General features: G+C 39.1%; 1 long non-coding RNA gene across 1 annotated transcript in view; it reads left to right on the forward strand.

Annotated features, from left to right (window-relative positions):
• The window catches only part of LOC113612715 (uncharacterized), a 38,542-nt gene extending 27,509 nt beyond the window's left edge, over positions 1–11,033 (forward strand). Inside the window, exons 2-4 of the long non-coding RNA XR_003429941.1 lie at positions 550–1,755; positions 4,845–4,925; positions 6,649–11,033. This is a non-coding gene — a long non-coding RNA (uncharacterized LOC113612715). The remainder of the gene's footprint in view (positions 1–549; positions 1,756–4,844; positions 4,926–6,648) is intronic.
• Positions 11,034–11,588: the final 555 nt, after the last annotated feature.

Raw genomic sequence — 11,588 nt, forward strand, 5'->3', positions numbered from 1 at the left:
CACATCTTTCTGCTTACATTGCCCATCTGTTCTACTTTATCTATTAGAACCCTTAGCATATTAATCATAGTTGTTTTAAATTCCTGGTCTGATAATTCCAATACTGTTGCCACTTCCGGTTCTGATGATTGCTCTATCTCTTCAAATTTTTTGTCTTTTAGTATGCTTTGTATGTTTTTGTTGACAGCTAGGCATAATGTACTAGATAAAAGGAACTGCTGTAAATAAACCTTTAGTAATGTGACAGTGAGGTGTGGGGAGAGGGGAAGCGTTCTATACTCCTATGATTAGCTCTCAGTCTTTCAGTGAACCTATGCTTCTAGACTATGGACTTCACAAGTGTTTCTCTGTATTTTTCTCCCCTCTTAGGTGGAGCAGGATGGCTAGAGTGGGCTGGAGTTGGGTATTTCCCTTCCCCATGTCAGTTAGGTTGTGATAATACCCTAGCAGGTAGGGTCTGGTTAAATAGTGCCCCCTGAGAGCAGGCCTTGTTAGGAACAAAATACTCTGGCATATTTCAAAATGGTTTATTTTCCCCTCCTCCTGCAGGGAGCTCAAGAGGATTTCCCCCCAAATTTACTGTGGGAAACTGGTCAAGCTCCTGGAGGTAAATCTTACAATATTGTTGGGGTCCCCGTATGACTGGGTGCCCCTGGAGTTTTTAACTCTCAGATTTTTTCTCACTCAGCCTCCAGCAATTCATTAGTTACAGATCAGGTAATTTTCCTACCCAGACGTACTCCTGAGTCCCTGTTCTGGTAAGCAGCAGCTCCCTGTGTTTGCATGTCTCTCTCTTCAACCTTGGGGGCAGTGATTAGCCCTGTGTCCTCCCTGCTCTTAAGGATCCAAGAAGAATTGTTGATTTTTCAGTCTGTTCGGCTTTTTACTTGTTGTTAGGACACAGCGGCAACTTTCAGGCACCTTATATGCGGAACCAGCTGTACATCTTATTAAATGCCAGTGTCACCGAGAGAGCTTTTTATTGAAGGCGGAGGAATTTAAAATATACCAAGAGACTCCAGCTACCCAATGAGTTCTAATTATTAATATTTCTCTCCATCTAGGAGGATTGGAGCAAGTGTGAAGTGCTTGGTGAGAGTGAAGGATGGGCTGGGGTCTAAGAGAAAGTCTTGCTACAGTCACTAGGCTGCCCAAACAGGGGCTGGCCTTCCTTAAAACTCTACAATCCTTCTTAGAAAGGCAACAGTCACAATGAAAGGATCTAACTTGGCTCAGGCTTCATCCTCTATGAGGCAGTATCAGTAAAGTGGGTGTATTGCTGGTCAGTAAAGCTGTTCAGAGGATTTGCTCTGTGTATGTAACATGTTATTTTTTTTCTCCATAAATCCCAAGTAGGTATCAAGTGTCAGTTCTTTCTGTCAGTTCTAACTCACTGTTACTTTTTTGAATAGGAAGAGATAGCATATGATGTGTCCTATATATTGAGAATGTTTAAGGTAACAGGCTATTCTATTGTAGGGAAAAAGTCAAAACCACATTATATTTATATTTTTAAGTAAAAATCAGCCAAAGAAATAATACAATATTTTAGGTTGTTGATGATATCATAGTGTCTCTTTTTTTTTTTTTTTAATGTCTGCTGAAGTCCAGTAAAGGATCTACAAACCTGTGTTGAGAGAGCTGTGTTCTTGTAGAGAACAGAAGAGATAGAGTCTGATAAAACGCGCGTGTGCCTCCTAGTATAATAGAGGTGCCTTCTGATTTTGCAGTATCTCTAGTCAATGAAACCACAAGGTGAGATCATTTGGAACATTTTACATTAAATTAGGGGAGGCTAGATAAGGGAGAGAAGCACAAGTTTAAAATACAATCTGGTTTAATCAAAACCAGGAAACCATGAACTCTTTGGGACTCAGAAGGAAAAAGGAGAACTTGAAAGCAACTGTAATATACAGGCGCCAATGCTGCTCTGTGACAGCTTCTACTTAATGGGAAAGCCGTGGTTTTTTCCAAGGTAAAGATAGTAAATCTGATTAGGGATCTGCCTAGAACAGGGAGTGTACTCTGATCTCTGGAAGAAGGTTTTGCCCTCAACAGGAAGCCTCACCACATCCTATGTGTACACTGGATGACTAATATTTATTATAGAGCCATGTGATGGAACAGTGAACAAAGGTTGCTCCTGGTCACCTTAGGTCCGTCACCACAATCACTCCTCTTATGGAACGTGACATATTGCCCGCCTCCTAGGACAGTTTTTGAGCCACCAACGAATGTTACTTTATAAATACAGCTCAGAACCCCCAGGAATGTGTTAGGACAACTTATCAAACATACTGTCTCTCACCTTGTCTCTCAGTTGCAAAAGGACTCTCCCAACACTTCCTTCGTCCTCGTGGCTGTGCTGTGATTGGCTGTGAATGATGTCATGACACTGTTTACTTTTCTTAGTTGAAGGCAAGGATTGGAGTGTGATAAGTGTGTCTACATTGTGTTAGGTAATAGGAGAAACTGTACACATAGATCTTGAGCCATGTTGTACTCATTTACTATGAGCCTATGATGTGGCAACTCAATGAAACACACATCATCTGTGTGTCTTTTGTTATTTACAACTTTTGGAAGTTTCTGTTTACCTTGGGTTCTTCCTCTTGGACTCTCTTTCTAAGTTTAGCAGTTGAGCCCTACTATTAACAAGCTGTGTCTTTCCACAAACACAAAGCAAATTACTAGGCACAATTTGAAGAGAGATTTGTGGACTGAATTCTGCCCTGACCAAGTTTTAAGATAAGTAAGCTTTGTTTATAATTGAGAGTTGAATTGCCAGGTCTTTTGCAGCTCATTTCCACAAAGCAGAAAATGCCTGGAAAGGAGGAATTTGATTAGGTGGTTTTATATCTATCTATATATACTAAACTATCTATCTATACCCATGAGATATCTATATCTCATGGGTTTAGTAGCATTTCTGGCATTTCTAGAGAGGTAGGAGAAGGCTCATCATAGAGTCTACAAATAACTCTTTAACAGATAAAGAAGAATGTAGGCAATGCTATTCAGCTAGATATCGTGGATTAGACCCAAAAGTTTTTAGGAGAGGTAAATTCTATCAAAATGTCTTCAAAGATTTTTTTTAAAATTTTTTTAAAAAAATAATTTCACCCTGCTCCATACAAAATGTACTGCAGAAACTTTGGTCACACAGTCAAAATAAGAACAATAATTTTCACAATTATTTTAATTATAATTTGGAGGTAGAATGTCCAGTGAAAAGTTATGAACTCCAATTAAGTAAAAATTGCACTTAAGAATCCAAGGGGCATCCTAAGGCCATGCCTTTGGACATTTAATGCCTTCATATCCTCAGTATTCCATCCACATGATAAGCCTCACAAATTGTTGATACTGATATATCACATGAGATATTTCACATGATTTTAGCATACTCATTAGGAGCATTCGTATATTAAAATATCCCTCAAGGTTACTTCTTGTTTCATTGACAACTTTGGCTGCCTCCATGGGATTTCCAGAAGTTGCATTATTCTTTAAAGCCATTCAGCACAACTCACTCACTTGAAACTGCTTTTGTGGACAAAATTCAAAATGTGCTGTCTTTATTATACATATTCATATTCTAAAAGGTAAATTTATATAGGTAAACATACTTTTGGATTCTCATTAGAGTATGTATTGGCCTGGAGACTATTAAACTTCTTTATATAAATATTATTTATAGGTATTAACCAAAAATTCCCTAAAATCTTGAACTTGAGAGATAAAATCACTGTAAAATGTATTTAAAGTTAAGAACTTCTCTAAGGGATTGTAAATCACTTACCTGTACTGTGCTTTGTAGAATCACAGCTTGGACAAGACCACAAGAACCTAAGAATAACCAATGACCCACAACACCCAGCCTGTCTTCAGATACTTCCTACGATTGAGAGCTCACTTTTCGTGATAACTTTTCCAACTTTCACAGGAAAAGTTTTCAGAAGAATTTTACCTGGTTGACTTTGGTCAACAGGTTTAAGCTTTCTGGGTCTCGGGGTCTTTTTACTTGTAAAAGTGTTCCATATTTGTTGCATTTCTACTGTGGATCAGGCAGCCCCAAATATTTTTTTGGCGGGGGGAACCAAGGCAGGGTATAAATGAACAGATTGATGAAATGAAAAAGTAAGCTGCACAGAAATTTTAGTCTTTGGGGATGTAAAGTTGAACAAGACAATAGTCGAAAGGGAGAGATGGGGACATAATCAAACACTTATGAGGACAATACAATGAGTAATTTATTAAGGTTCAGGAAATTCTGGGGACACTGGGAGCTGGGGACACTGCTTGCTATTTGCTCTTTCCCCAGCTCCCTCCCACGTGCAAGCTCAAAGTGCTGATTTCCGATAAAAACTGGATCAGGACTTCCCTCCAGGCGCCTCCTCTCCATGCCCTCCAAAGTCCCTTGCACTGTAAACCCCAGTGAAGGTAGGGACCCCACTGATTTTATTCATCCTTTTATCCATCTCACTGAGCCCAGATTCTGCCTTATGGAGACCCCAAGTAAGTATATATTGAATAAATGAATAAATGAGTCATATCCAGAAGCTAATGGGGAGCTACTCATGGAAGTTATTTAAAGTAATGACATGAGCTTTCTTTACCTTATTACTCCATCTGGAAACATACTTTTGGTAGCAATAAGGATATGGGTCAAAGGAGGCCACGTAGGGGGATATTACAATAATTCAAGTAAGGAGTAATGAGGGGATGAAATAGGGTGATGCCGAGGATACTGGCAGGCGGTAGCCTTGATGATTGACTGGGTAATGGGGAGGGTGAAGAAGAGGTTATTTTCTGAGTTCTGGTTTTGTATTTTTCCAAATAAGGCACATGGGAGGAAGAGCAGTTTCTAGAAGCAGACCATGAGTTCCGCTTTGGACATGTTGCACCAAATATGACTGTGGATGGTAAGATTGGGAGATGCTTGCTGGGCACTTATCAGACCAGGTCTGGAGCTGAAATTGCAGACATTGTTGCTGACTCTGCAACACCCGTTCCACTCCTCTCTCAGTGATTTAGGAAATTGACCTCATCTCAAAGGTAGGCCTAATTGATCTAAAAGTATTGATCCCCAAATCATCCTACTTGCCAGAAATTAGTTCAGGAATAGGCATGTGATCTAATTCCCATCAATGAGAGGCAAGGAGGCTTCTGGAAAGGCACGGGAAGCCAGGCTTTCTCTCTCAGTGGATTTGGATGAGGAAGCCTATAGCTCTGGTGCTGCTGACAACTTTCCTACAGACACAAAGGTACTAAGCCACAGGATGAGGCCAACACTGAAGACTGCAGAGTGGAGAGGGAAAACTCGTTTCCTTGACGATGTTGTTGAATCTGTGCATCCGCCATCTTGGAAGCTTACTCTACCGCTGGATGGCCTCTCACGTGAGCGTTCTCATAACTTTTATGATCATTGGGTGAGGATCTTATTAGTGGCAGTTGAAAGCATCCTAACTGAAACGGCTGAAGCTATGCATCTGGTAGTCACCAGCCATGGGGTGACAGCTAAAGCTGGAGATGTTAAAGAGATTACCTGGCAAGCGTAGGCTGAGAATGGAGTTCTGGGCACCTTACACTTATTTTTGCATCCCATCTGATTCTAACCTATGAATCAAGATTATTTTTTAGCCAAACTCAATCTCCGTAAGTCTATCCTTTAACAAGTGGCCCTGTGACTCTGAACAACCTACAAATCATTTAGCCTTTGTGTGTTTCAGTGAGCTGAACAGTGAATTGGGAGGACATTATCTGTCCATACACCGAATATACATATACACCTATACGAACAGGTTCAGGTTTTGTAGGGCTTGATGCATAGACCATCTTGAGAGACCCTCTTAAAAACTGGGTACAGAGACTTGGAAGGAAGCAGAGCAAGTGAGGGGCCCTAAGGTTTCAAGGCACATCTTTGTCTGCTTAACTTTCAGGTTGTTGTGTGGAATGAGTGAGATAAAGCAGGTGGCGCGTTTAACGCATGGTAATTGGTCAATAACGGTTAGCTGGAGTGATTAGGGATGACACATAATTTCGATCTAGACTATGGTGAGGCACCGATATCTGTATTTATTTAATGTTTCCATTGCTAGTTTAAACTCACTTCTGAGCAGAGTTCTTGCTAACTCCCTCTCCCTCACTCCACCTATAAGGCCCACTTCTCCACTAGGCAGAGGGGAAGGGTGCCTTGGGCCCCTAATAATTTAGAAGCACACAAAAATATTTTTATTTCTTTTAAAATCAGAAGAAAAAAATGACCTTTCAGGTTAAAACAATTTAATACAAAGATCAGTATATTCACCTTTATTCCAACGCCGTAGTAAAATCTAATTTTTAATATTTTCTTATGGAGAATGAAACCCATAAGGCAAAAGTCCCCAAGGCCCACAAAAGTCAGAATGCAGCCCTGCTATCTGCTTCTCCCCTTTGGTCACTTTTTCTGTTTTCCATTATTTTCTACACCTTCATCTCTTCCTTGCCTCTCCCCACTCTTTACTATTTTAAACCGATTATTCTCCTACCTCTAGCATTTTCTGGTCTATATCCGTATGACCATCTCGTGTAAAATGAAAAAATAAAAACAAGCATTTTCCTTGTGTTTCTTTCCTGTCTCAGCCTTTTAATTCCTCGGGTTATCAGCTTTCAGAGTGAAGACACATAATCCCTTTGAGAATGGAAGACTCAGAATAGAGAGTTTGAGACACACCTTCTGAAACTGCAGCCTCTTGAGAGACTGATTCCCAGCAAAGAGTGTTGCTGCTCTGCGTTTCACACTGGAACACAGTGTAGACGACTAACGTTAATTAGGATTACAGGGCCAGGGAGGCTTACCACGCTGTGACAGCTCACGAGAAAGAGAATGCTGCTGCTTCTTTTGGGTGCAATTCTGAGTGTCATGTATGTATGTATTAATCCTTGGGCTCAAGCCAAGTTACATTGAGGTGAGATGCAATCTATTATTTTTAGGTCATATTGGGTAGGGGCGGAGGCTATTATTTTAGGTTGGTGAGAAGGTAGGTTGGGTTAATTTCAGATGATCAAGTTTCCTGTTATGAGCCTTCCTTCAAAAACTAATTTTGGAATGTTATCATTTATAGTTCACGCTTATGGAGAACTTAATGTTGGAAGCATTCCTTAGATCAAGGGGATTTCACGCCTGGGTAATTTTCAAGTTTTATTGTTTTCCAGCTTACTTGCCTGACTTAGAATTCCTACTGCTTCTTAAATTTCACAAATAAATGCCTTAAAGAAAAAAGCTTACACACTAAAAACAAACCAGTACTTAACTCCTTCTTCCAAAACCCCACTGTCCTGAGGGAGATATACATAAAGTAAGAAATAAAGTGGCAAGTTTCCTGTTTCATGAATGCCTTGAATTCTAATTATTTCTTAAAGACAGATTGAAAACAAAGGTTTTTATGAATAATGATCATTAAGATTGTAATCTCTAAACGCTGGCATGTAAGTCTCTGATTTACCATATAAGTTCACACTGATTACCCAAGATGATTTCCAGATGTTTACTCTCTGCATGTAATTAAATTTTGCTAAAAATTATAACTGGCTCAGTTGCTTTAAAAAAAGAACTGTCAACAGAAACATGAAAGAAGTTTTCACTGAGATATTTTTCCCTTCACGGTAGTCACTCCTCTCATGACAGAAATCTCCTTCCTCAAAAATCTCTGGCTCACTTAAACCCACTCCTGATTTTAACCGGAGAAGAGAAAGTTGCTCTAAGACATGTGACGGATTGATCACTTCAAGTCCATCATTTGGGAGGAAACTGCCACAGAATTTGTATGACAGCATAGAAAATTGGCACAAGTAAATTATTGAGTCTGTATTCACAGGCGTAAAAGGGAATAGAAATATATGACAATGGGCAGTAAAATTAAAACTTCAGGGAGAATCAAAGTATCATGGAAAAACAGGTAAGAGCATTGTCTGTTTATGTACTGGGAACTGAAATGATAAGTTTGGGAAAACCTGTGCAATGTATCAGCTAGAATGTGGGTATAATGCACAACAGCAAATGAAGAGACAGATGCCACGTGATGGAAAAGGAACGAAAGTCAGGCAAGAAAATAGTTCAAAGATGCATATCAGGTAGAAATCATTTAAATATATTAGAAAGAAGGAGATGGTAAACTAATCAAATGCAGAGGAATGAAGCTGAGGGGAAACACAGAGAGAAGAAGAAGGAGGCCAAATAATTTGACAAGAGAGGAAGGATGAAAAGATAGAATGAGAGCAACCATCAGGCAATGGTTCTTAATGACCTGTTTCTCATGAAAAATGCATTATCCTGGAAGGGAATGATTTTTCTCCTCCCTCACACTACTTTGATTTGTGTGTCTACAACACACCGAGCCCACTGGGAGGCAGCCGATGGATTCAGAGCCTCCAGAATGATCAACAGGAGACTGCCATTCCAGACACCAAATGCAGTGTAAATAATTACATATCAATGCAAGTCCACTAACGTGGATGGGGTGTGTACTCTCAGGATGAAGCAGGCATCTGCACCGTGACAGAAGTCCGGGGTCTTGACAGAAATGCAAAACCCCAAATGAAACACAGTGATCCAGGGGGAGGAAGACTCAAAAAGGGTAAATGTAACTTGACCCAGAAGTTCTTAATCTTGTTCTGAATAACAGACTTTGCATATTTGATGAAAGTCTCAGGCTTTTACCCCAGAAAACACACATTTGTGTGTACAAACAAAATTGTGTTTATGTCAAAAGGTTTATAGATCTCCTGAAGTCTGTGCTCCCCCTACTTTAAGATCTTAGAGTTCTGAAATTTTAATAGAGAACAACGTTTAATAGGCCACTATTTAAACTACCTACTGATTCACTTCAGTTACAACCTTAGGAATTACTGTAATTACTGAATTTAACTAAAGAGTGAGGCACAGATGTTGTCCCTCTGGGAAATCTTTATTCAAACATGATTTCTTCAATTTTCCAGCAGGGCTGGATTTTTTGTTTATGTATTATTTATACGTTGCTGTGTTCTAGAAAAAAATTTTGACTTGTGAAATGCATATAATACAAAATAAAAAAATAAGTACTTGGAGGAATCGGGTGAAATAAAAACATGAGTAAAAAGCCCACAAAATTCAGAGACAAAAATTAGCAGAGTATATGTCATGGTAGATGTTAGTTACAATTTTGTAACTTTCTGGTAGCCAAAGCTAAGACAAAAACAGGCTTAATTACAAGACTTATAACATTTGATAAAACAAAAACTAATTATCTATTAGGCTGCAAATAACAGAAAACACAGCTAATAATGCTTTACATGAATCAGGGGCTATTTTTCTCACTAACAGGAAGTCCAGAGGTGGACACTTGTTCAGTCATGTTATCAGAGACCCGGGCTTTTTCTATCTGTCTTCCCTACTGTCCTTAGGGTGTTGATTTTTATCACTCTGTAGCCTCACTGCCTCAAGTGGGCTGCTACAACTCCAGACATCACATCCATGACCAAGGTAGAGAGAAGAGGTAAGGACAGGCTAGAGATCTCTCCTCCCACATGTATTTTTCATCAGGAAAGTAATTGCCACCCCTTCCTTTTGCCAATTGCCATTGCTTCCTTGCAGACTTCCTTCTATGTTTCATGGCCACAACTGGATCATATGAATTCCCCCCACTACAAGAAAGACTGGAAAAGTGAGCATCTGACTTTTTGGCCTTTACAGAGAAAGGAGGGCAAGCAAGGGCCTTGGGAATGGCTTTGGGTTAGTGTCTTCTACAGACAATATGAACAGATTTTCCTGATGTAGAGCAGCCTCACTTCTGGCTGTCCTCAAAAGGAGGATACTGTGTGATTCCTCAGATTATGCCCTAAACATCAATCCATGCAGAAAATGCAGCAGCAAGTACTATCATGTTCCATGAGACTTCATGTTTCTCTCTATAGGCTGATGGCTTGGGCTAAGGCACAAATTTAGAAAAGGGAGGTCTACAAGGAGTCAAAACTCAAGTTCACAGCCCTGTTATGATCTCAAGGGCAACATTTAGCCTAGCTAGTGTAATGTATGGGCAGCAATGGCCTTGTACCACTCCTTTGTAAATATTATTTCTCACAACTGGACTTTGAATTAGAATGAGACCACAGGGAGTTAAAGGTTGTAATCTCCAGCACAAACCTACCTGGAACATAAAAGCCTACATCGCTGATAAGAGCAGACATAGATGCTTTAACAACCTGCTAGTGAGAGGAGAGGATTAAGTGCTCCTTCTACAAATTCAGAAGCATAACCAACACGTATGCCTGGTGGATAAATGTTCTCTGACTGGTGAAGATGAGTCCCAAGAAGAAGAGGTAATCATTCTTTCCACTCTATTCCCTTAGCGCGCATCTCCATCTCCATGATAGCATGTGTAGTCCAGATTTATGTAGCTCTAATACTGGTTATAAACCTACTCATTTTGTAGCCCAAGACCATGCTATTTTTCATATAATAGACAGGTATGTTCTCAGAAATATCTAGAAAAAGTATTCTTTTATTGAACAGCGGGTAGAGGTTGCTTAGATAATATCTGGAGAGACAACTTTGCACAAAGAAATCAATGACAACTTCCTTCATGCTCTTTTTAGTAGTGATGGCTTGAAATAAGCATTATTTGAATTCTTATTGCTTAAAGACTGGAATACTAGATGCAGTGGGTTAGACACTAGAGGATAAAAGTTCAAGGGAAGGAAGATGTATTTTCCCTTGAAGAACCTGTGAACTAGTTGTGGGGATGGGCATATTGTATCTGAGAAAGGAAACCAAAACATTTACAAACGCTGTTGTTTTAATAAAGGGTAAATTCGACGTAGGGCAGAAAAAAGGTACAATTAAATTATAATGCTTTTGTGTCTAATTCCATGTCTAAGGTCTTTTGTTTGATAAAAATGATTAAGGCCTATGACTTGTTTTATAATTAGAGGTGTTTCATAAATAAAAAGAGTTGGTGAATAGAGTTACCTGACGTGGAATTTTAAAATATACTGGTGAAATATATTCTTCATCATGTATAATCAAGCTACATCTTTTGCATTAATTGTTGGTATAGATTAGAAACACAATCTGCTAATTGTTTTTTTTATTGCTATAGACATTAAGGAGGCATTCCCATCTTATTTGGGGTTTAGGAGGAAATGGAAAATGACATCATATAAATTACACACTAAGTTGCAGGAATAACAGGAAATGAAAGATGAACAAGACATGTGAGGAGAACAAAAAAGCTTATTTATTGTCACTGAAAGTTAAAGAATTACGAGATAGGATGTCAGGGGTGTCATTTAGCTGGAGAGCATGAAATTCTGAGCAAAGAATTTCAGATTTCACATGCTAAGAAAAAGAGAGTGAAGGTACTTTAAAAAATATCTGACTGTTGGATTATAAAATCTTTGAGAATAATGACTGTCTTCCAGGTTTACATTTATTCACTCAATAAACTCTATGGCTCTGTGGGGGATCAAAAATAAATAAGAAATATAATCCTTGCTCCTCTATGGTCCATGGTCTACTAGAGAAGAAATTATGTTTATACAAAAAGCTGTAATACAAGGTGGACTGTTTT

Source organism: Aethalodelphis obliquidens, unplaced genomic scaffold, assembly GCF_003676395.1.
Source record: "Aethalodelphis obliquidens isolate GAN/ISIS:26980383/991018 unplaced genomic scaffold, ASM367639v1 scaffold81, whole genome shotgun sequence".
Taxonomy (NCBI): Eukaryota; Metazoa; Chordata; class Mammalia; order Artiodactyla; family Delphinidae; genus Aethalodelphis; species Aethalodelphis obliquidens.